The sequence below is a fragment of the Anguilla anguilla genome, chromosome 8 (genome assembly GCF_013347855.1).
Source record: "Anguilla anguilla isolate fAngAng1 chromosome 8, fAngAng1.pri, whole genome shotgun sequence".
NCBI classification, from domain to species: Eukaryota; Metazoa; Chordata; class Actinopteri; order Anguilliformes; family Anguillidae; genus Anguilla; species Anguilla anguilla.
In genome coordinates, this window is record NC_049208.1 from 15,343,449 (window position 1) to 15,369,635 (window position 26,187).

Genomic DNA, 26,187 nt, shown 5'->3' on the forward strand with positions numbered 1-26,187 from the left:
AATTGTTTTATGCATATTATCATCCATTCCTAATGTATTTTGTTTATTTTTGTATCTGAGAAAAACATGTTCAAATATATTTTATTTATATTTATTATTTTCCGTATGGGAAACACATTATGCACATTGAAGACAATGGCATATTAAACTGAATAATAAACTGTACCAAACACATACAGGGTACAGTACTGTAAAACCTAGTAAATTTAAAAGGAAAGGAACAATGGAGTTAGGGGTAGAACCATAAGAAATGATATCATTCCTTCAAATAACTGTAAAAAAGGCACATACCAAGTGGGTAATGTTCTCCTGTAGAGCCTCAACACTGCACCAGCAGAAAAAGGAGCTAACAAGCTTTAAAAAGTCCAAAATCCCCTTTGACATTCTGATACCCCGAATTACGAAGTTCAGAGTCTCATAGTTCCGGATGTGGGAGCAGAGGATAAGCCCAGAGAAAGAGTTAGCAGCACATTCCCCAAGGGACATTAAAAAAAATATAGGTTCACTTAAAGTTTCCCGACCGTAATGACATTGCTACAATGTTACAGAGATGTTGTGAGAATGTTCTGTTTTGTTGTGCGGATAGGGGGGTATGGCAGATACAGTACATATCAGTACATATACATTATTGGAAGAAAAGTCCACACGTGCACACGCACATCACACACGTGTGCGTGCGCACACAGACACACACACACATATAAACCCTATAGATGTACTTCACTGCAATGTAACAGTGAAGGCTTAGATGCTTATTTGGATTGGTGTTGTATTGGCTATCCTTAAACAGCCATCAATGAAGTAAGATAATGATGGAGAAGAAGAGAGAGAAATAGCCCTTCCTAAACCATTAAAATCTGGTTTAATGGCTGTTACTAATCCATAACGAAATTATGGATTACATTTTTATTATTTTTATTTTGCCATCAGCTAAAATAATGACAAAATGAACCTATGAATCATTCTAAGTGGTGTTTAAAACGATTAGCATTACTTGGAATGGAAAGGTACATTCACCATTTGTTTGCAATTTTAACCAGTCAGTTTTTGAAAAACAATCACACTTAGACTTATTCTAGATTACAGGGTCCAGTCTTCATCCTAATTTGATCCATCTCAGACTCAGAGGTTTAAGTATGGGATCATTCTACAGAGAGGAAAAAAGCTTTTAAGTAGGTGAGAAGACAACACACCGCTATGAGACCATCACTCCAATTGGGCCAAACTACTGAGAGAGTGAGGGATAAAGAGAGGAAGAGAGAGGGAAGGAGGAAGGTGGACTGAGAGAAAAAGGCGAAAGAGGAGTAGAGATAGAGACAGAGGAAGGGAGAGAAAGACAAAGTATTCATTTCCAGTCCAGCGCACATCGTCTGTGTGAGAGATACCCAGGGGTTCTGCAGGAAAGTGACAGAGGGAAAGAGAGAGGGGGAGGGAGGAAGGGAGGGATAGAGAAAACAGAAAGTTAGCTAGAGAAAGGATATCAGGGTCTTCTGTGCGCTGCGCTGCTTTGTAATTGATGCTTTGTGTCCCTCAATCCCACGCTAACAAGTAGCAGGAATTTAATGTTGATAAAGTGTCCTGTGATAAGGGGCCATGGTGTGAGCAGCTACCGAAGGGAGGATGGATTGAGTGGGTGCATCAGGGCCCAGCGCTCAATTAAAATCTGCCATTTGGGGTATTATTGCGGGTGAGTGAAATGTCAAGCACTGGCTTTGGTTAATGGTCAAAGTTCAGATTAAATATTTACCAGCATTGAAGAGATTCTTCCTTAACTGTGTGCTAAGTATTGAAAGAAGAAGAGATCACTCAAGAACACACACACTTACACGTACCTGCATGCGTGCATACGCACACAGAGACACATTCATACTTGCAGAGGTACACACACAAACATACGCAGGCACACACAAATGTGCACGCACACACACACACACACACACACACACACACACACTTCTGTATGCATATATTCAGAGCAGTCCTTGTTGAAAATGCAATTCATTTTACAAAGGGAAGCAGCATTAATGTATTCTGAGAATATGAATGTTCACAGTACGCATGTGTCCTGCAGCCCAAAGGAATGAGCCATACCTCGCATATCCCATAATGCCTCTCTTTGATGGAAGAGCCTGCCCCCAACCTTCCGTGGGAGGGGCAGCACCTGACTAATAACCCCACCCTGAGGGAGGCCAGAATGCTTACCTGTTAGACCATCTAGCACCATTCGCTCACGTCCCCCAGAGGAACGTTAACGCGCATCCGCTATACATTTATTCCACAGAGCAGGGGAACGCAGTGCTAGCCACAGAAATGATGACAGTCACACAGGAAGAGGGGCTCCATCCGCCACAGGCACACCAGCAGCCCGGCATGGGGCCTTGCGCGTTCCACAACTTTCAATCATTTCACCTGAGCCACTTTTCTGCTAACCTCGAAATCTTCTGCAATCAGTGTTACCTTTCATTTCTTCTCTTACATCATTACATTTATTTGATCTCCCAACATCACTGAATATTAATATTAGTGTTTTTTTTGCTATACCTGTATATGTAGTTTCTATATGTTCTATATTAGTATGTTGTACTGTCTGATATTAAGCGTGATTCCATCCTTCTAAATTAAAAAAATACTGTGAGGTTCATATAGTGTAGCTTTTTTTTTGTGCAGTTTTGAAGTAGTGCACTAGAGCAGTGTCTGAAAGCTTTTTAAAAACACCCCACTAACTTAACATTGGCGTACAGCAGAATACCAGTCTGGCAGTTGAACAAATAAGCATCATTTACTACGGAAACTGCTGGGAGAATTGTAACAGAATCCTAAAATAATTTCACTGTAGTGCCAGTGAAGCACATTTACAGACTTGGACTGAAGTCAATCATTGCAAGATGGAGAAGTTGCTAAGTAATGCAAGAATGAAATTGCTAAGCTAACATTAACATTACTGTTTTTTCTTACTAAGCTTGCTGCAACAAATTTGCTAATACAGCTAATATTCTTTGGTAACTAGCTAGGTAATTTATCCAGCTCGTAAGTTAGGTAGCTAGTTTAGCCAACTAGTAAACTAACTAGCTAGGTAACATTACCGATAACCAAGCTAACACAATGTTGTCAAAAGTTCAGGCCATATGCTGCCACATATGTTGTCAAGAGACTTTGTCAACGTTATTGATTTTCAACTTTCTATATGCATACATAATATTATCTAAATAGATAATGTTAGCAATATTGACTAACTTGCGATATTTAGTAACATTATTGCTTTGGCTGGTAATGTTATCAGTGCATTATATTAAGCTACTTTCAATGCAAATAGTATCTTTATACTTTGGTTTTTTTTCCAAATCAAACTGGGAGGATGTCAGTTGGTCCCATGCATAGATTGTAGCAGATCATTTATGCTTTTTTAGTTGGCTAATGGCACAATGGTGCAGCCTAGATCAAACAGCGAGCTAGTTTTTTTTTTTTTTGGCAGAGAGATAAATCCACTGAAGCTGAGCAGAAATCTGTGGAGTTCATTCAGGCTGAGTCTCTCTTGACCCAGTGCGCAGTCTGACAGCAAGGGATGGGAGGAGCCTTAGGGTGTAGGGGTCGCGGCCCCCCTCCGGAGTAGTCCAGTGAAGCGTGAGAGACGTCCTCAAGGGGGTGCCTCGTTTAGCCCTCGGGGGCCTTCATTTCAGAGACACAAGCGAAAGCTGCCCCTCCTTTTAGCGGCTCCAAACTGACACCGGATCAGATTGCTTGTGTCCCAGTGGCTCAGCCCCCAACCCCCCCCCCTGCCAAAATGCACTCAAACGGTTATAAGCTGAGAGTTCTCCCGAACCCTGACTATAAATTGGGTCTTGGCTGGACCCATTCAGGTAAAGCACATTCACAGGTGCTCTGCTGACATTCAAAACCAGGATCACGTGGTTCTAGGTCTTGTAGTTGATCATGCTGATTTAAATACAGTAAATAAATACGGCAAGATAACTCAAACATTGTCACCTAAGAGCTCTTAGACTTCATTGGAGATATGTGTCTGTATTGTACAATTGTGGCAAGCAGTGGAGTCAGTTGGAATGTCACTGCTTCCATGGCAACATGGCCTAAGTGTCCTAGAACCAAGGCCAAACAATCACAGGGAAATTGGCTAATGATTGGACATCACATGTCATGTTTAGCAGTGGCTTATGTAGCTTTAATTATTTTTTACAAACAATCAATTTATACATTTGGACATTTTTACAGAGGCAATTGAGGTTAAGTACAAAGTAGGGCTGCATGATGTAGGCAAAATGTGCAATGTACATTTAACATGTTGGATATTGAGATGGCAATATGAAATGCAATGAGACAAATGTTTACTCTGCTGCTTCGATGTGCCACAGATGTAGGCCCTAAAAATGAGAATCCTGCTGTTTAATAAAATCAAATAATGTTATTTTTAAAGGATTTAGTGAACGACCACAGGAATCAATGCAATGTTCTTTTGGTTCTTTTGGTAAAAGAGCATCATTGCAAAGCTCTCCTTAAATAAACTACTACGACGATCCACCGTAGTAACAATGAATTCTGCTTGCTTCAGTTATGATTCTACCGATCTCAGACATTCATCATACGTTTTGGGGGTGGAAAATTTGGAGAAATACTTTCTTGAGGGGATCTGGTACCATTTATCTAACTTCTTTAATAGGCTCCCAAAGCCTTCTTTACAACCGTTATAAGCTGGCACCATATCCTTAGCCAAGTACTGTGTGTATACCTCAGCAAAGGCCTGCAGGGAGGTTTCTGTAGTCTCTGTGGTAATGAGACGCCAAACTCCTGTCCATCTGTTTACATTTGTGAAAACACAGCGGCGCCCAATGAAATTACTGAGATAACGGAGGAGGAAGAAATTTTGAATCTACTTTTGTTAAAAGAATGACGTCAATGGAAATATAGGCGAAAACAGGGATAGTATGTTATAAATGCGAGAAATGCTGGATGAAGACACAAATTTCAAATATTTTACTATGTCTGCCAACCGGTTCAATGACTTAATTAACTGCATCCGTCCTGACGTCATACAGACGATACTTTCTTATTTAGTCCAACCTTTTTTCTCTGTCTCCTCCAATTTTATCAACACCTGAAAAACAAAATAATGAAGTGGAGCAAAAAGTGCATCAGTGGCAAGGAATTTTGGCATTCCCTCTGGCTGTCCAATCACACTGTGTGATGAAGTGTGATGGTGTCTGCTGCATAGCAAAATTTTGGTGTGCAACTTTGAGGAAAGAGTGTTGTGCAACACTTTTTTCTGTTGAAAAAACATTATTATTATCACATGACATTTGTCAAAAGTATCTTGTGACAAAGTATACTTTAGTGATTGCATTGCAGAGGGAGCTTGACATGGCTTGTACCAATATTCATAATTCTGATATTGCAGTGATGTATTTATCATGGAAATTCTTATTGCAGTTACAAAAAAAAAAGGAAAAGATACATTGTCCTGGGAGTCAAACTTACAACCTCACAATTGCAAGCCCTATTCCCTAACCATGTTACCACACTCTCACCCATGCCTGGGATAAAGGGGACACTGATTTAAATCACAATTTCATCATTAAGATACAAAAATAAATAAATAAACTCCATTTGTGTAGCCAATCTGCATCACAGTAACAGCAGGGCCACCCTCTACTTGCTCACTACTAGGAAAGCCAGGACGATCTGGGCCACCTTAAGAAACTGGAGGCCGAAGAAAACATGGCGATAGTCATTCCCCTCTTACGGACTGCAGTAATGGGATCAAAGCTCACTCACTCACTCACTCAGTTACATGTGCTGCAGCTCAGCAGCCTGACTGACACAGACGTGCGCACACATTCACGCACGCGCGCGCACGCACACACTCACGACCCGTTATAGACACTGTGGTCCTTTTGGCCAGCTGACTCATGCCTTGACATTCAGAGAAACTGGTGGACAGAATGGGCAGGGCGAGTATGGCTCAGCTGCACTGGTATGCATCCCGCTCGAAGGTTGAACCTGATTCATTTTGGCTGAGGGGAGGGGGGACAATGGATGTTCCGGTGATTGCTACAGAACTTTGAAATTTACATGCTGTAAGTAAATTGGATGTATTTTATACAAAAAAGGAAGAGGGAGCAACTGCGGTGATTGAAGAGATTTGTAATTGGAGTCTCAAAAGATGTTTGCTTGAATAGCCCTCAAAATAAAAAGCATGAGGTGATCTGCAGAATGCCTGCACTGTAATAAGTTGGACATCATTTAGGGGCTTCTGAAAACTCCCCCTCCTATATGCAAACCCAGGGACCGGGGAGAAATAACAGCCAGTGAGAAGGGAGAGCCTCTTGGTGTTAATGCACAGCCCCTGACAACCGGCCGTCTCAGGCCCCCCGCATTCCGATTCCGCAGTCGACCTGGATCAGTGGATTCTGAAGTGATGGGTGAAGGTTCACAGATGGGGAGGGGGGCACAGATATAGGAGGGGTGGGTGTGAGGTGGTGGTGGGTGGGGGGATGTGGGGGGTGGAGGGTGTCCAAAGCCTCAGGTATGCACTGCGGACGAGCAGAATGAAATATCTTTCTGCGGCTTTGAAAACGTCGCTTTAGGCGACGTCCCTCTCTCTTCGGGGTTCCTCGTTCCTTTATTTGTGACCGGCGTGCCCTGCCCCTCCGTGCACCCTCTCTCTTTAAGTGCCCAGTCTCATTACATGCCCCCTCTCTGCACGCGGCCTGTCTCTGTGAGATCCCTGTGTGTTCGTGTGCCCCATTCTCTCGGGGGTCCGCAGTCTTAGAGCTGTCACTTGGAGCTGCGCGGCCAGAGCTCCGCAGTCAGAGCCCAGGGGGGCGAGACACTTCCTCAGCTACGCGGCGCATGCAGCAGGAATCAATAAAGACCGGCTTGTTACTCCAGTACACTGCCTCCTTTCACGAGCACAAAGACGCCTTTCCCTCTTTATGGAGAGCTGTGAGGCACCCACAACCCCCGGGTCCTTTTCTCACTGATGGCTTCAGGCCAATTACGAACAGAGCACTGAATCTGCCCAGTTAATTGAATTCGACTCCTGTCCTGGTGCTCGCGGCCCGGGGATGTTAGCGTATAGATTTTTGAAAGCCTGACGGCATTTGCGGCAGTTAGTCTCGATTACCGCCGAATCCGTCTGCGTGCGCGAATGTGCGCGCGCACGTGTGTGTGTGTGTGTGAGTGGTCATGCTTTCCTCCATGCATGTGTGTGCTGTGTGTGTGATTCTGATGCTCTCTGCGTAGATGTGTATGTTTAATGGAGTTTTAGGAGGGAAGATTTCAGATAATCCCTTATTACCTCATTACCTTAACTTGCTGAAAGGATTTTTCCTGCATGTATAAAAAGACCTCTATGTCAGCTATTTCCGGCATTTTATGTTTTATTCTGAGCTTTTATTTGTCTACTACTTCCCCTTCTCATCAGTGTCCTATGGGGTCAACAACAGATGCGGCCCCAATAAAGGGCAAGCTTACAACGATGAGTAACCACCTTCTGATCTGCATGTGCAAGCTCTGCGCCTCCTCCGTTCGTTGCTTACAGACCACCCCTGTTTTGGCTCAGGTGTGCCTGAAAATCATGGCAGTCCTGCTTCCTGCTGTGTGAAGGTGAGCACAGGCATGAGAGCTGCCAGGAAATGTATGCAGGAGTCAGGGGTGCATACGGCTCAGGAGTCCTGTGGGTGGATTTGGAGGGGGGTGGAGAGTGCTCAGCCGTGCACTTCCAAGTGTCATACGGCACCTCATTACAGAGTCTCAAACTCCATAAAAGAGGTGTCCACACATGCACTCACATATGCACATACAGTATACACTGCATGAACATGCACTCATGCATGCAAATACACTCATACATATATATATACACTTATGCATGCACATATACATACACATGCACATGCACTCATCCATGCACATGTACTCATGCATGCACACGCACTCACAAATGCACATACAATTACACATGCACATGCACACATATATTGTATGCACATGCACTCATGGAAGCATACGCACAAGTTTGCAACATGCACACATACCCACATGCACATGCATATGCATGCGCAATCACACCACACATACATGCATGCCTGTATGCACACACACACACACACACACAGATCCATTCATGAATGTTTTGCATGTGGGTGTGGGCATACATATGTACTGTACATCTATGCATACACACATCTATGAACACATGCATACACATGCGTGCATTCAGCTCTCTCTCTCATGCAAGCATTCACGTACACACGCACACGCGCGCACACACACAATCTGAGATGACACACACATGAAATGGCCTTCATGGCTTCCTCCAGCTGGAGCAGGATGCTGGTGACTCAGCTGAACTGGCTGATCTCTCAGGATTCTGAATCACACCATCTACACAACTTCAGATGCTATCACTGACTTTATCCAAAATCCAAATGATTACAACCACTTTCTTCTTTTAGAGCTCAATGCAAAAGCAGTTACACCATGGCAGAGCCATAGGAAATCTATAGAGCAGGAGACCCCAAGGGAAAAATAAGTGACAATAATTAAGATTCAAGACAAATAAGATCCACAATGACTGATGACTGGTTCCTCGTTTAACCTATAGGATGTGAGTTATGTCATCCAGTGATTCATGTCATCCCGCATTGGAGTCCGCTATACAGGCCTGTACGAACAATAGTTATTTAAACTGACAGTCCTGGTATTCTGGTTTGCCTGCTACAGCACAGAGAACATTTCGCTACTAATAAAACTTAGAAATGACAAGCAGAGGGAAAATAAATAGCCCAATTAAATCAAGGGAAGATACGTGAATATTTTCATATTTAGCATAACAATCAGTTATGAAAATGTTCGAATGTCTCCGAGAAGGATCGGCGATTAATAATTCATGGTGGAACCGGCGGGAGTGCGTCGTGCTCCGCTTGGTTTTGGGGGCCTTCGGAGGATGGAGAGGCAGGTCGCATCATCTGGGCTCCCAGCTGCCCTTGCGGTGCAGTGCGACACAGCTTTATGTCCTGTGATCAATCAGCATTCGTCCTTACCTCTGACCTACAAGCAAACACGACTGTTATGCTTTCTCTCCAGTTAGGCGAGTTTGTTTTTGTGGTTGCTCAGCTCGCCGAACTGAGAATGAACAAAAAAAAAACGTCCAAATTTTTCGACTGAACGTGTTTAAACAGGAGCTGTCGATTGGCTTTTAGCCGATTAACAATGTTGTATGCAGAGTATTTACCATGTCTGAATCTAGTGACTTGACATTTCTCAGATTTCAGTTTGGTTTTCGGCAATAAACGGTTGGGGATGAACTGAAGGGGTTTCCAAGGGGGAACGTTGCTATATCTAAAAGCATGAGCATTTGTAGGACATCAAAGAGGTGCTGATGGCTTATTCATAATACTCAACCATTTCAACCCGGTTACGAAATCCCGCTACGCCTCCGGAGTCCTGTTACGCCATAACAAGTCAATACATTTCCGCCGCCGGGGAGAGATCCATCTTCGGTCCGTGCTACCTCTCTTCTGCAATAGGCTACCGTCAGGCCTGCGGAGCGTAAAATAATCAGCGGCTCGCAGGTGAATGTGTTGGAGGAGTGCACGCAATTCAGCTGCGGCCTTCCGTACGTGAGTGCGGGGGGCTCTATGGTCCCTCGAGAGGCACAGTTAGAGAAATAAAAGGGGAAACGCTTTAAAGAAAACAACAAACAAACAAACAAACAAAAAAAAAAAAAAACGACACCTGATACGATTTGCACTTCAATTTCCCTCGTCCTTAAAAGTAAGACCCACCCATCCTTAGTAAGAAAAGTAACTGCCTGTGCCCAGGAAGGACATTGGTTAGGAAGGAGAGCTAGCTGGGGGAGGCACGCGCGTGGTTCATTTTCACTCGGCGGACAGCTCTGACGAGAGCCCCGATACTTGACAAGCGTATCAGCACGCGTTTAAGGGGCATGAATAAAACATGGCCGCCGCTTGTCCAGAAACGAGGTTTACAATATGTTAATGCGTTATGAGCATGGCATCGCTTCCCCCCTTGTCAATCCGCCTCAGATCTTTCTGTCAGTCTAACAAGCTGCCCATGAAATATGGATGGCTGGTGCTTCGTCTGACGAGGCTGGGCAAGCTGAAATTAATGCAAGGCAGTTACAACCCAACATAACCCAGCATAACCCAACATAACCCACCCTAGTCTAAGGAGAGAAAGAATAAATGAGCAATTTAGCACTGAATTTTCCCTTTTTTGTTGCCGATATTAATCCTGCCTGAGGAACACTCAAAGATATTTTCTTATTTCAGGAGACACATACACGGTACTGTAAACCTGTGCACTGCAGCCCATAAAACGCTTTGTGCATCTGTGAATGCATAGGTTTGAGGCGTGCTCTTCACACGTGTCGATGTACAGTAATCACACATGTAAGTTTGGGAGTCTCAGAATCCTTCTGCATGAAGATGAGGCCATTCTGAGTGGTTAGGTCTGAGTGTGTAGGTTAGGTCAGAGTAATGTTTACTCTGTGAACTGTGTGTAGGTTAGGTCTGAGTGTGTAGGTTAGGTCAGAGTAATGTTTACTGAGTGAACTGTGTGTAGGTTAGGTCTGAGTGTGTAGGTTAGGTCAGAGTAATGTCCACTGTGTGAACTATGTGTAGATTAGGTCTGAGTGTGTAGGTTAGGTCAGAGTAATGTTTACTCTGTGAACTGTGTGTAGGTTAGGTCTGAGTGTGTAGGTTAGGTCAGAGTAATGTCCACTGTGTGAACTATGTGTAGGTTAGGTCTGAGTGTGTAGGTTAGGTCAGAGTAATGTCCACTGTGTGAACTATGTGTAGGTTAGGTCTGAGTGTGTAGGTTAGGTCAGAGTAATGTCCACTGTGTGAACGTCACTTAATGTGTTCATGGCTATGAACAACTACAAAATGTGTATTGTACCTTATCGGGCCTGTGTTTGTAGTTGTTCCAATGACCTGCACTATGCACCTATTGTACTTTTTTTTTTTCTGTTGATAAAAGCTGCCAAATAAGTATGTCTCTCCCTTACAAACAGCTAATTACAGCAGAGTGGGGAGAAACTGCATGTTGACACTCAGCCTCGCTTGCTGAGTAGACTAATAAGCTGTGTGGTTTTCTGTGCAAAATTTGCTTAAAACATTTTGCTTTCCACTCCAAACCTAGCTGAACACACCTCATTCAACCGCTAGAGATCTCGGTGAGCTGCTAATTAGTAGAATCAGGTGTGCCAAATTAGGTTTGAAATTCAAACGTGCAGTACATCTTCAGCATTGGGAACGACTGCCTTAAATTATACTCTTGATGTTTCCTTGCCAGGAACAGTGCAACCTGCAAGGTTTATTCATTTATTTAGTCATTTTCCCCCCCACAAGTTCAGCGTTTTCATCTGGGCTACCTGCAAACATTTTAGTGTTAGTGGTGATCTTACTAGTGAAAATAAAACCCAGGGAATGTGTTTCTTTGGGCAAGCCAAGAATTATATAATGCAGCCTTTTTTGAGAATCTTCTTGGTCGGCCACGACACCTATTGCTGGCAGTGTACGAAGCGAGGACAAAATCTGACCTCGACATTTTTATTCACCCGTGGCCATGACCATGTGATTGAAAAGGGCGCTTCACTGCATTGCAGGTACTCAGGCTTAGAACACATTCAAAATTTGGCAGGGGTGACACCACATAATGGTGTAGACTAAAACAGAGGTCTCCAGTAAAAAAAATTTCACTGGTTGTTTTTCCCCATTCATAGGGAAATGGTAGCTGCAACTGTTGACATACTGTGTATCATATCAGACGATTAATGAATGTGTGAAAGTCCCACTTCATTGCTAGTGTAAAATGTCACAGAAAAGTGGATCATAGAATTGTTGCACATGCGTTCGTACAGGCATTAAATTGTGACATTACATAATGTTGCATTATGACGGCATTAAAAATTCTGTTTGAATGAAAAATACTCCATGATGACTAATTCAATCAACATGTATGATACTGTAGAACATAGGATGCAAGACACCTCGTACAATTAGCCTGGCCATTACCTGTGTACATAAGACACTGTAAAATGTAGAAAATGTCAATTTCATGTTGGGTCATAAAACAGGTACAGTCTGTTCTGGTGCACGCACTTGTCATTTAAAGCACACAGTGAGTTTAATACACTTCTGCCAGATATGACATCTAATGGAGACGCACGATAGATCAGAAAAGCTTATCAACACCACCCCCTCAAAATCTGTACCATGCTGAGAAGAAAAGAATGAGCAAAATTTCTCAAGGACCTAAGTTGCCTGAGGCGATGTTGCAGAGATAAGGTTATGTTAAGTGGTATAGCGGGAAGTCCGAGGTGATAGTACCCAGTAGGGGAGGGGCCCGTATCGGCTGATCCCGAGATTGAGGATAGGCTTTATTGTGGAGGGAAGTGGAAGAGCAAGACCAGGGAAATAAGAGGCCTAGGTTGTCCCGAATATAGATCCCTGGCGATATGAACTGGAGTATCGTAGAGAACCCACGGACCCAAGTAGCCATGTCACTAGTCCTCATTGTTGCCACCTACTGGCAGTGATGAAGACAACAATATATTGTCAGCCTCAACTTTGGTTTTCAAACTTTCAGTAGCGAGGTCCACTTCGTGAAATGTTGCGTGTTGGTGGACATATTCAAACACTGCCCTTTCTCACTGGGATGGTTTTCCCAGTGAGCTGCACACAATACAATCCAACAAGTTGTGAAATACGAAAAACAATCAAAACCAACACTCAGCAACATTTCAGTTTAGTGGCAAACAGTCCAAAAGAGCAGTCAATTTTGAATAATTAGATTAATGAAACCACTTTGGGACTTCAGTCCTTACCATTCATATGTCTCCTCATCAGTCAGCCAATCGAGTTCGATTTATGAGACGCTGAATTTTTGTTGACAACCCAAAATTTTAAATGATCGCCGAAGTTGATGCCATTGACTGAACATCGATGAAGCTCTCATTTGTCAAACAGCTCGACTGTATTGGCAAAACACTCAAAGACCAAAAAAGTGCAACCTTTCACTTTACGGCATGGGCCAACACATCAGGAAGCAGCTTTCAAACTCCAATTCATACAATAAGGAAAACAACAGTACTGAGGGAAGAGGTGGTGGTGCGGGTATCTAGCTGGCTTCCACTGCTTCCCTGGAGATGATAGCATAGATCTGCAGGTCATTACTGTGAGATACAAATGGAAACATTGCTGAGTGCTTAGCCTGTGAGCAAAGACTATTTGTCAACTGTGTGGTGTGTGTATTGTGAGGGAAGCCATTTTGAATTTGCAGTTTGTCTCTGTGCCCGTCCCATTTGCTCCGTGTCTCTTGTGAGTTCAGTTCTTTTCGCCGCATGCGCGTACCCCCTCGCAAGTCTTTAGCGCTCTCGGTCACCGGTGAGCCGTCGCGCCTGTTTGTCTGTCCAGCGCGCGCGCACGTGCCTCTGTCCGCTCTCCAGCTCTCCAGCGGGAGCGCGCGGCGTTTGAGTCAGCGCACCAGCCGGGCGCCTCGGCGCGCTAGCGGAGCGGGGTGCGAACGCCCCGCCGAGCGCGCAGTCGGTCCGCGGGGGCGGTGCTCCGCCGCGCTCACAGTCAAGCATCTCGCCAGGTGACATGAATGGCACGCGCAGCGGAGGGCTTCATTGACAACAGCAACAGCGCCAGCGCCCGCTCTCCTTCGCTCGCGAGCTCCGACGGAAAGGCAGGCAGGCAGGCAGGCAGGCAGGCAGGCCGCGGAACGCCGGGTCGATGCAGAGCGGGAGCGCAGTGGGATTAGCAGTGGGATTAGCAGCGGGATTAGCAGCGCGACCCCTGCTACACCCCCGTAACACTGCTAATGCTAACCAGAGTGCTGCTTCTGCACTGACCTGACCAGTTCCACTATAGCCAGTGTACTGGGACACAGTGACACTGCATGACAGCCTAACCTGGACAGCAAGCAATGACCACACCCAGGACAGGAGTCTCATTCTGCATGGGTGACACATACACACATACACACATCACATGCCTACTTCACAAGCCCATCAAATGCAGACACACAAACATGCCAGCGCACTGTATACACACACACACACATACACACCTTTTGACATTGTCTGTCTTTAATCTAAGATACTCAGTAAATCAATCAATCGTTTTACAACAAATTTATCATAATAAGCTTCGCAGCATATCCCTGGCCTAAACCCCCACAAAAAGTAAGCCAAAAGCGAGGTAAAACCTCCCAGGTAAACCGGCGCATATCAAACATGTACACCTGGAACCTACAATAATCATTAGAACACCAGTTTTAAAACTGACTATCCACCCTGAGCCGGGTCATTTCAGTTAGGCTATCCCAAGCCCGAGCAGGCCATGGAGTTAAATAAGAGGTGTGTTTGACGAACGAATCCTAAAGACAGGCCTGACACAAAGGCCACCGAATGCATTGAGCATTCCTGTGGCTTCCACATTCCATTCAGAGCCACTGCAATGCAGGTAATGAGAAGTTCAGGCATGCAGTCCCAAAGTACAGCCCAAAATTACAATAAGGCCTGGAGAAAGCCTGCAGGCTAGTCAGCGGCCACTGCTTCTTCACTGCCTCTTTTACATAATTAATAAAAATAACACTTTGGCAAAATGCTAAATAAAATCTCTGCGAGTAATATGAGTCTAACTTAAGATTACCCCTGTTTTTAAGTCATCCTGGGTTCAATCCACATATGCGACAGACCATCTGTCATCGTTTTAGCAGCCCTGAAGCTGTGCAGTCCTGGCAGAGCCAGGTCTCAGTCCCAGCCACATGAGGGCTGAGAAGACCTGACCTGGGGTCAGTTTCATTCAGCAGTTGGGGATGATTATTTTGAGTGAGGCAGATCAGTGGCATTGGCCCAGTCCTCTCAGATCCTAAATTCATGGAACAAGTAAACAAATGCCTTAGTTGCACATAAGTGCAAACAGCCTTTAAGCTTTACATAGGGGAAAATGCTGACAGTAAAATAATAACAGGTTGTGAATACATAAGCAAAATAATTGAGATTTGTGTTGAAGATGTGGATGTAGGTGATCAGTGATTTGCTTCTCCTGGTGCAGTAACTGTGCTGGGTTGGCACTGCTGAGAGGTAGAGCAGCTGAATTTTCTGAAAGGTTACAGAGATGCAAGAGGAATCCAAGCTTAGCAAGTCGCCTTAATGAGAGCCAAAGGTTTCACTGGAGATGAAGGTGCTGGAGTCATCCCACACCAGCAAATGTCTGTGAGGTTTTTATAAAACATGACCTCGTCACACCATCACAGTCACCGTAACTACATGAGAAAGCTAAACCCAAACTTGCATGCAAACACGCACACACACACACACACACACATGCAGGCATGCACACAATCACACTCGCACATACGTGGAGACACACATACCTGCACATGCACACCAGTGTGCACACACACATATACACACACACACTCACACATTCACAGATGCTTGCATAAACACACGCAAACACATGGATTATTCAGACCTGCTGCATTTTGTACTGTACATGCGTTTACAGAACATGCATCATAGAAATACCATACAATAGAATGTTCTGTACAATAGCGAAAGCAGCCATTTATTAGTATCGGTTGAAGATCCACTTTATGGTTCTGCCTTTACTGGTTCCTTAACGTAATGCTATGCATCCTAAAATAACCAGGACTCTTAATGTAAAATAACCCATCCTTAGTCTTGCAGGTAGAGAAGCATAAACATTATATAATCAGCAGACACACGACACAAGATAAAAAGTGACGATTTCCCCCCCATTTGATTTCAAAAATCCCTTCAAATGCCTTTCTAAGAAATATCTCAGTTTAGCTATGACCCTCAAATCGTCACTCAAGCAATTATTTCAACAACAGCCTTCGACAGAATTACAGTGGTCATACAGAGGCCATTTGGAAGTTGAAGAGGCCTACAGTTCCCGCCTCTGCCATTTCACCTTGTTTGAAAAGCTGGAAGTCGTGTGCTCATTCACTACTTCTAGGTCCCAGAGAAAAAGTAGACAAATTATGGGAGGTGTTGGGCAAATTGTCAGCAAATGGGGTCCTCAAGGGGTATTGCTCCACCTTAAACACCTGTTCAGGGCTTCTGCCACCCAGGTTACTTCAGTTCAGCCAGAGAAATGGAGTGGAAGGCAAATAGCAAGAGGCCAGATGGAGTGAGAGACAGAGGGAAAGATAAACGGAAGGGAGGAGAAGGGGAGGACGGGAGAGAAACTGGAGGGCAGTAGAGGGAGAATGGGGAGAGAGAAGAAAAGAAGAGGGGGAGAGGGATGCAGAAATTAAAGTTCTGACAATGCTCTCCACTGGAGGTCATTGTGTTACAGTACAGCTCCACACTCAGGGGGCTAATTAAACAGCTTTAGGATTAAAAAGTGTTGAAAAGACTGTCAAAAAAGGGCTAAAGTACAGCCAAGCCCGGCACTCTGCACTACGCCTCACAAACCTAGCAGACAAGCACATTACTCTGATTCACATGCTAACTCAACTTCTCTCCTGCTACTCTAGCTTTGCTTTCAAACGTCGGCAAGTCTAACTTTTTTTTTCAAACACACAGCAAATTCAGCAAGTTGCCTGAAGCTGTTTAAAAGCAATGCCAAATGGCACACTAATCTGTGCACAGGCCAATGCTGTCCTAGGAACACTACATAGGTGTTCTTTAGAATGCCTGTGGAAAAAGTCAATGAAGGACCCTACATTAATTTAACTTTTGGGATGAGAGCTGTGGAGGAATGCCACCAAGTAGAAATTTCTTCATTTTTAATAAGAACTCACTGAAGTATGGAAATGTGAAATTAAGAAAAATAAACAAAAACATTCCAGGCAAATCAAAAGCATTAGGCCTACATCACAACAGCAGATATTCACAATGAGAAGGGGCTTTAATTGAAGGGAATTGCAATACAGCTCATTTTAACATGGACATAAAAAGAAGCTCAAACAAAAAAAGTGATGTAATCTTCTGGACAGCCAAATTTCTGGAAGGGACTGGCAGTTGATGCCTTGGCAGGGCTCAACACAAATCCCCCCTCTTTCTCTCTGTAGAAGACAGCTCCTCTTGAGATCTCTCTTCCACACAGCCTCATTTCCCCCTCTTCTCTCCCGTGTTCATGCTTTACTGCAGACCCTCTTCCTTTCCCCTCTCTCCACTCAGGCTCTCTCTTTCCTTCCTTCTCTCCCCCTCTTTCACATCCTTTGCCCCACTCCTGTCTTCATCCCCTTGGCTCCATCTCTTTTATCAACCTCTATCCATGCATCTCTCTCTCTCTCTCTCTCTCTCTGAGTAGTACTTCATGTAATTCCAGACAAATGGAGGTTTCAGCCTTGTGTTGGTCGCTGTCTGGGAAGGCACATGGTGAAGGCCTGGCTGATCCTGGTTCAGTGCCTGGCGCTCAATCTCTTTTATCCCCCTCTTCCACCCCCTTCCTCTCTTTCTCCCTCTCCCTCTATCCCTTACTCTCTCTCTCTGTCTCTCTCTCTCTCTCTCTTTCTCTACAGAACTGAGGTGTGGTGTAGGAGTGTGACTCTGCCGTGTCAGACAGTTTAGGCTCCAGCTATGCCCCCCCTGGCCTCCTCCCCTCAGTCTGCGATCAGCTCTTCCTTTCTCTTTATTAAGAGTGCTGAGGAACCAGCCTGAGGTCAGATGTTCCACAGTTCAACCCCCAACACACACACACACGCCTGCAATATTTTGGTACCAGACAAAGGTCAGTACTGTACTGTCCACATAGTGATCGCACTACTGATCCGCACCCATAGGACAGAAGAATTGCATTACATCTCATTTTTAGTGAAGGTCAAAAAGTCACAGAGTATGTAGTATGTGAAATGACTACTTGTAAATGTAAATATATAATCAATGGAAGGACAAGTGTTCTTAATCAAAATGGGACCTCTCCCCCTTCTCGGTATATAATGGAATCTATAAGGTGACATCAGCAGACCCTGCATGTGTCTCTATTAGGAAGGAAAGTGAATATGGATGAAAGGAAGCCTTTTTGATACATCACTATTGATTGGACAGAACAAAACTAGCACAATTACGCACGCAGAAACAGACGCGTAGTGCTGGATATGCACACAGAGAGCATCAATACAAGCTCTCACACACATACACACGCACACACGCACACGCACGAACATATATAATATGTCCTCATAAAAAAAAAAATCAGGTGCAACCATCACCAAATGAAACTAAATCTCTAGGCTCTAATGTGCAAAACTTGTAAAGGTCAGCAAATAAGAAAAAGAAGAGCAAAAGGAGGAGCTCCATGCGGATTGATTCGGGAGGAGCCGACGACCGGCCCACGGCTGCTGCCCGTCGCCATGGCGCAGGCAGGGAGCGCTGTCAGGCAGCTGCAAATTAAAGGGCGCTGTGCAGACCGGCAGGTGCGGAGGCCGGCCCGATTGATGTGGCTGGTCTGGAGTTGATTAATAGCCGGGGTGGATTGACCCTGGCCAGGCCTAGATTTAGAGGCTCACTCTCTCTTTCCCTCTCCCCCTTTCTCCCTCCCTCCCTCCCTCCCTCCCTCTCCCCTCCTCCCCCCTCCCTGTCTGCGCACATGCACGGGGCGCACCCTGACAGCACCAGGCAGTGTGTGCATCGGGATTCTGTGGCAAAGCGATATAAGGCTTTCAAACGGGGTGTGCAGGTTTAACTCCAGAGCTCTGCTGTTTAACCCTTGAGCGTGCTACTTTACACAAAATGCATTAGCAAGTAAACAGCCGGATGATTCGATTCCATGTTGACTGTTAAGCGTTTGCACACATGGATAAAGCTTGTGGTCTTGCTGGGGCTGGCCACCCTTAGTATTAGTCTTCTTGTGCCTTTTGGTTTATGTATAAACTGCAAATGCGCACATATATGTAATATTTCCAAGTATCTCATGATTTTGAAAAGCGAACATTTTCACACCCTTTGCTGTGGCTGTCCTGGCTGCCTGACAGAAAGCTCTCTGGTATGAGGCTGTGTTGTCATTCTTGTTCTCACTTTATGGTAAGAGATAAAATAACAATCCTCTGCAGTCATTAAGGGTCCAAAGAGCTGTAAGGCCAACATCAGACTGGTGGACCTTGCAGCTGAAGCCAGAGCCAAGATAATATTCACAATCAGATCTGTAATCAACGACTCCCCTGATCTAACTGGCCAATCAAACCTGTGATTAACAACCTCCCTGATCGATTCAGCGAATCAGATCTGTGATCAGTGAAACCCCTGATCTAATAAACCAATCATATCTGTGGTCAATAAACCCCCATACATAACTGGGCAATCAGATCTGTAATCAACAAATCCCCTGAGTGGCTCAATGAGTCCCTCTTAACCCACAGTTACGGCACGGCTGTAGTGAGCAGTCCAACTCTCTATTGTGGGTTCAAAATGGTTGTGGAGGATGAGGTGAAGGTGAGTTCCTCTCACTGTCCTGTCTCAACACTGGTTGGCTGGCACCAGTGAAGTGCGCTGGGTCTTTCTATGGTCTGCAGAGGACTGACACAGGCTGGCACGTGGCATGGTGGGAATGCAGTTGCCAAAGCAAATGGATTAAAGGAATGGAAAAGAGAAAAAAGTTTGAGGATTTGAGGATGCCATTTGAAAGACGTGATAGACAGCCTGCGACCCGCCGCGGATTACGCTGCTCGGTCTCCCCCCTCCATCCCCCAACCCCCCACCCCCTTTTCCCTCCCTCACTTTTCTTCCTTTGATTGCTTTTCCTGTTCATTAATCAGATCGCTTTAATCTGCCTGCAGAATCAGAGGCAATATCGGAGCGCGCCCGTCATCGCCGTCCTCGAGACGGCCTTGATAAACAGGGAGGCGTGAGGAGGAATATCAAACGAGCGTTGATTACGTTTGAATTGTGATTTCATTATGTCATCGGCATTAAAGTAGCACTCCATTAAATGCGCTCATTTTTCACTTGAGAGCTTGTTGGTGATTGTCAAAGGATTTAAAAAAAAAAAAAACCAAATTCGTTTGCCTACCGCAGAATTGGTGGTGCTGTTATGTTTAGATTGTAGTATTCAGTCGTTTTTAATATGCAAGTGTTAGGAGTCGTGCAAGATATCCTGGAGATCGGAGTTCCCCTTGTCTCGATAAAGCATACATTTTCCTCAGTTGTAGATTATTCCGCAGCTGATATGCAATCAAAAATAAGTTGCATTGTGGAAACGCAACTTGACGGGCGTGTGTTGTTGTGTTTTCTCTGTATTTGACACAAACTGTGATTGTTTTGAGGAGGTTGTGCGTTTCTTGGTGAACTACCCACGCCTGTCAGGAGTGCAGAGAAAACATGACAACAGCAGTTTTGAACATACTACTGAGCAGAGGCAGACAGTTCAATCACAACTGAACACAGACGGTGAGTCTATTGCATTTAATTACTCTGCTTTCGACAATTGGCAGTAAAATAACACCAACGCAGTCACTTTGCTCTTTTATTGAACAGAGAGAGGGGGATATGAGATATATCTGAAGATTGATATTATTTTTCATTATTTGCTCTTGGGTGATATGTACCTTTGGAGCATGCTTTATTTCATGTACACATGGGGATATGACATCTGAGTTGAACAGAGAGAGAGAGATTGAGGAGAGATTGAGGGGAGAGGGAGAGAGAGAGAGAGAGAGAGAGTTATCATCAGAGTTTTGTTGGTGTAATCATCAGTATTGCTGCAACTGTCTAATAAGTCTTTCCAGTAAAGCACAGCTAAATGGAACTAAGAGAAAAAGAGATAAATAGTGGCTCCTACGGACTTCAGAAAGAAAGACAGACGCAACCACTCATTTCTCCTGAGCGCACAGAGTGACACTAAACAACATCACAGCTTATCATGACTGTTTACAAAGTGGAATCGCACCTGTTGTTTGGCTTCAGTCAGAGGCTGGTGACTTCAAACGTGCCACTTCCTCCCCCCTGTCAGGTGGTGACTTGTTTGTCAGTGTAACAGTTGGTGAAAAAAAGGGCTTGAGTTCTGTCAGCAGAAGAGGGGATGTGTAACAATTAGTCCAATGTGAATGTTGCTCTGATACTATAATTATTATATTTTCTGCACAATCCCTAATGCATGGGATAGCTCATCGGTACTGGTAACAGAATCTGAGACCTTCTTGGGTCCTAAACACCAGGCTTGTCAATGCTGAAAACCCTAAGACTAGCCAAAAACTACCCAGTTAATAATAATAATGTTCAGCCTGTCCCTGTAATGAAATGTTTTAATTCCTAATAAAATAAGGGATTTTTCTGGTAAAGAAGGACGAGGCCAGTCTCTAGTTAAACACCTTCCGAGGACCCTTTGCCATTTCAGACCTTCCTGCATCTTTCAACGCAAGACTGAGCTAAAGTGTAAGGACTCCACAGAACAGTCTGAGATAAGGGACAGACTGACTCAAATTAAATTCTACTCCTATTTTCAGCCTACTACATTCACAATTATAATCCAAATAATTGTCAGCTATGTGTCAATTGAAATCGGCTGTACAAGGTCTATAGTTTTGAAAGCCTGAACTGACTTCACGCCAAGGAAAAAATGAAAGATTTGACAAATACAAACAGGTACACAAATATCCGAGGAGATGTGGCCTTTTGAATGCGATGGCAAAGCTTATGTGTTCAGATTAATGCTGGAAATGGCACGTCAGACAACAAATCAATAAAAAGCCTGGGTGCCAAATGTATTCCTGTTTGTACGACTGAGAGAGAACAAAACATTCCTTAATCCTGCATGGCATTGAGGTGAGCTCTTGTCTCCTGTTTCTTGGAGAATGTCATTCTGCTGTTTATTGGTGTGATTAAAAAAATAATGCCAAGGCATATGAAGTGAAAAAGGACATTTTTTCATACTTGCAATTTTGCATACAATAAGGAAACGTTCTGATCGGACGTATGCAGATTTGAGTGGAAAATTTGACCTGTTCTAAAAATGAAATATGATATACAATATATTTTGACATAATATCCTGTTGGTTAAATGTGTTTCATATGTCAGTGTCAGTATATATATATATATATATATATATATCTGTATAAAGTACTTATCTCCTGTTAAAGATAACATATAGGCTAGATTTCAACAGATGGCCAACGCATGTCTTAAACACAAATTACAAATACAAATCTGTGTTACTTCAGTTACTTGGGTTAAACAAGAATTATGAAATAAAAAATAATCAATCAGTTACACATGCATGTTATTATCAGGTCTGAATGTAATGCATTAAATGGGAATGGCACACAATGCAGGAAACTTGAGATATTGGAATTTGATCAGACAAGGAATTTACAGCGAAAATCAAAAGATTTTACAATCAACTCCACATGCTGCTGTTTGGCCCGCAACAGGAACCCCAAATCTGTTTGAAACCAGACGGCGACCCGGCTCATACCTTCTTCGCTCACTCAAGCACGTTCACCAGGGCTGCAATTAGCATCAAGCCGCCGCGACGTCAGCAAGGCTGGCGCAGACACTTGATTGGCGTTACGAGCTGTTCTTGCTTTGATAAAAAAAAAAAAATCTCCGCGCTGGGGCGACGGGGACTGACCCGTCACCCGGGCGATCAGACGCAGCCTCGCGGGCGACGTGTCGTCCCTAGCCCCGGGGAGGGGATTGGCCCAGGGACGGCGGGGAGAACGCGCGCGCGGGGAGAACAATAGAGGCCCTGATTGGCGATGGAAGCGCTCCGCAGGGAGAGCGGGGGATCGGCGCGGAGCCACGCTGGCACCAGAGCGGCCCTTCCTCTCCCCGCGCGCGGCGCAATTACAGCGCGATGTCATAACACGCAGAGAGGGAGGAAATTACAGGGGATCTGATTACGGTCATCAGGGAGAGAGCGCGCGAGAGAGAGAGTCTCCGCAAGAAAGATGGGGAGGGACAGGGAAACGGCGAGAAAGAGGGACAGGAAGAGAGTAGGAAACATAAAAGGATAAAAACAAAGAGAAGGAGGGAGCTAGACAAATAGAAAGAGGGGGGGATGCTCTCGTCTGGTCCTTTATCTGAAACTACCTGGTAATCAGTGCCTTGAGTGTCATCAGACCAATGATGACCGAAGGTGTGGCTGCGGTTAGATAGAACACACCTAATTGTATTTAACGTATTACATTTCCCCAGTAGTGAAACTCCAAGAGACTGCAAGGAAATAGGGCCCCACTACAGGCCAACAAAATGCATTAATTAGTCTGTATGTTCAGTTACCAGATACCATCTAAAACAACGGATGAAAAATAATTATTTGCTGCAGCAGTAAGGCTAGATCCTACTGACGCAGTAATTAGAGGGAAAATTTGCAACCTTCAGAGCCTCTCTCGCACTTTTTTCCTCACCGCTATCCAGATCGCATTGAGTTTCTCATCGCGGAAGGGGTGCCTTTCTTATCTATCAACAGCACGATGCTTAACGAGAAAGCGGCGAGAACAATTTGCTGGCTCATATCCAGCGGCTTCATTACGAGGTAATCGCGATGCCGAAGGCTTGACGTAGGCTACGTACGATCAAACCGTTTACCATGGTAACATTTTTATTCCATAGAGGCAGAATCGCCGACGATGGAAAAAAAAGAAAAAAACATATTGGATGGGATAACAAGATCTCCACTCCAGCAGACACGCGGATCAATGCACGCTCATTAGCGGCAGTGCATTGGATACAGTGCGAGTACGCGGCACTGGAATCCTCTGCCTCTGACTGAGGCAGAACGGATTCAGGGCTGAAGCCATATCAGCTTTCTCAGCTGAGCTGAAATGATAGTTTACACACGTCGCGCCAACACTGTCGCTTCCTCCCCCTGCAGATCCCTGGTGGGGCACTTTTGCAGGCTTGTTTCAAAACTTTATCACTCTGACCTCTGGTAATCCACAACAATGAAACTCTCAGAATTGATTTTCCTCCTTGCCAAACATATCGGAGGCACCTTGTTCCATTCAATGCTCTGCACAATATATTGCTGAGCTTTACACAAACAGTACATGAAGGGGCACCGTCTGCCCACGGAGCTATGGGGAGATGGAGGGGTGTGATATGATGCTATCCACAGGCCTTGATTGCACCTGGCCTCCAAGAAAAAAAGGCAGCCGTGTTTGTGGCAGAAACTCAATGATTTGGGCTTCGAGTGCGAGATCTCGGTTTCAGGATCATAGAATTGGGTAGTACAGTTATAATAACCTTTACTTTCACACTATCTCTCTCAACTGCAGATATCCCCCTTTCATTCCCACTTGCCCAATACCCCCACCATGCTTTGCTGTTCAATCTAATCAGAAGGGATTTGGCCCTTACCTTTAAATAATGAAAACAAGCAGGCATTGTTATTTCTTATTCAAAAATATCAGATTCACTACCACAACCACCAAGCCCTTAATATTCCAGAAAAATTAAAACAGCTGAAAGTGAAGTAAACCATCAGAAACCATGCTCAGATATTAAGATAATTTTGGGGAAAAAATTAAATGGTATAATGAGAGTAAAAAAACTACAGCTGTAAGACATGAGATGCATCTTCTTTTCTTACAATGCTAGTTCCTTGGAAAAATGGGGTAAGGGGAAAATTAACCAGGCTCACATCCCACTGAAAATGTTTGTGGTGAAATGTCAATGAAAGGTTGGTGAAATGCCACCTAGGTGCTCAAGGTGAAAGCCCAACTACGTTTAGTTGAAAAGTTTTTTGACCACCTAGTACATAGCCAGGCTATACCCAGGTGAAACCTGAGCTATATTGCAGCTATCCTAGCCCATTTGTGTCCAAATGTTTCTCAAACTTGACAGCCCCTTATGAACGTCCGGATTCCGGCCTTTTCTCACTGGGATGCTCTGCCCTGCGAAAGCTGCCCAGGGCGCGCGGGGGTTAAAGCCGCAAGCGGAGAACGCACCCCTGACCATGAAGGATGGACATCTGCTGAGCAAGAGAACAGCGGGAGACGAAGGCACCGCTTCCCATCTGCGCCGAATCACGCACCGGGACACGAGCCTACTGGCGGCGCGCGCTGACTCAGACCGGCACCCGCCGCGCCGCGAGAGCCGCGCGCCCCGCCGGACCCCGAGCGCCGCTCACGAGCCGGGCAGCTGGCGGCCGCTCGGCGCGGAAGCGAGCGCGTACCGAGCCGCGCGGCTCCGTGCTTAAGGAGGCGCTGCCTGTCTGTTCACTTCTAGCCCGGTGGTGTTTGCACCCTGCTAAATGACGGGTTCGGTTTCACACCCCCAAACCCCCCCCCCCACCCCAAACCCCCCGCGCCCCCACACATGCGAAAGAGAGGTGTGCCCTAACACCCTGACAATCCGGGTAAGTGTCACACCCCTAGCCCGGCTTGTGTGCTTCTCTCCATTTCATGACTCAGACAGAGTCATAGAGGCTAAACTTCTCGGATGTGCAAAGTTAGAGCAGTGCTGTGTCGTGCAAATAATTTTAGACCGAGATCAAGCCGTATATATTTTTTTCTCCTTTTGTTTCATGTGTTATCTCGGCCCCACGATCGTGCCGCTGGGTGCGCCACTCATATGTCATGGCTGGCCTGGGAAACAGATATTTTTCCCAGGTTTTACTGCCATCTTTGGGTAGATTTTTCGGTTTGCTGCTGAGACTTTGCTTCTGCTAAAAAAAAAAAGAATTTTTTTTTTTTAAACGGCCAAACATTACTCAGCGTTTAATCTGTGAAATTTAACAGATGTTTCGAACAAAATGCATCATAGTCGCTAGATATTGGCCAGTATTCAATCAACATTTCTGCTTAATTTTAGCTTGCAAGTAAATGCAAGCCTTAGACTTTTTCTTCACAAACTCAGTTTTGTGATTGCTCAACTTGCCAGCTGTGCTTGTGCATAAAAAAAAGAATAATGCTTTTAATTGTTAGTCAGAGTTAAGGACAAATGTTGATTGAGTCCCAGCCATTGTTTCAACTGACAGTCTATTACTTGGGTATTCCTTTTAGCTTTGGCAAGCTATCACTTGAACACAACAGGAGGCTGTATATATTGGAAGATGAAAAAGTATTGTACTGCATTCATTTCTAAAGAACTGTAATAACAACAGAAAACTGTGGTGTGTGAAGACATGCAAAAATAAATAAAATAAATAAAGACCTGAGCCTCAAAGGAATAGAAGGAGAGCATGTTGGTAAACGTGAAGAGAATTGGATTGATTATGTTTGTTTAA

General features: G+C 44.7%; 1 long non-coding RNA gene across 1 annotated transcript; it reads right to left on the reverse strand.

Annotated features, from left to right (window-relative positions):
• Nucleotides 1-684: 684 nt before the first annotated feature.
• Nucleotides 685-22,864, reverse strand: LOC118233207. The gene is made up of 3 exons (XR_004766481.1): nt 22,432-22,864; nt 20,907-21,020; nt 685-1,394 (listed from the first exon to the last, which is right to left on the reverse strand). It is a non-coding gene; the product is annotated as an uncharacterized LOC118233207 (long non-coding RNA).
• Between the last annotated feature and the right edge of the window lie 3,323 nt (nt 22,865-26,187).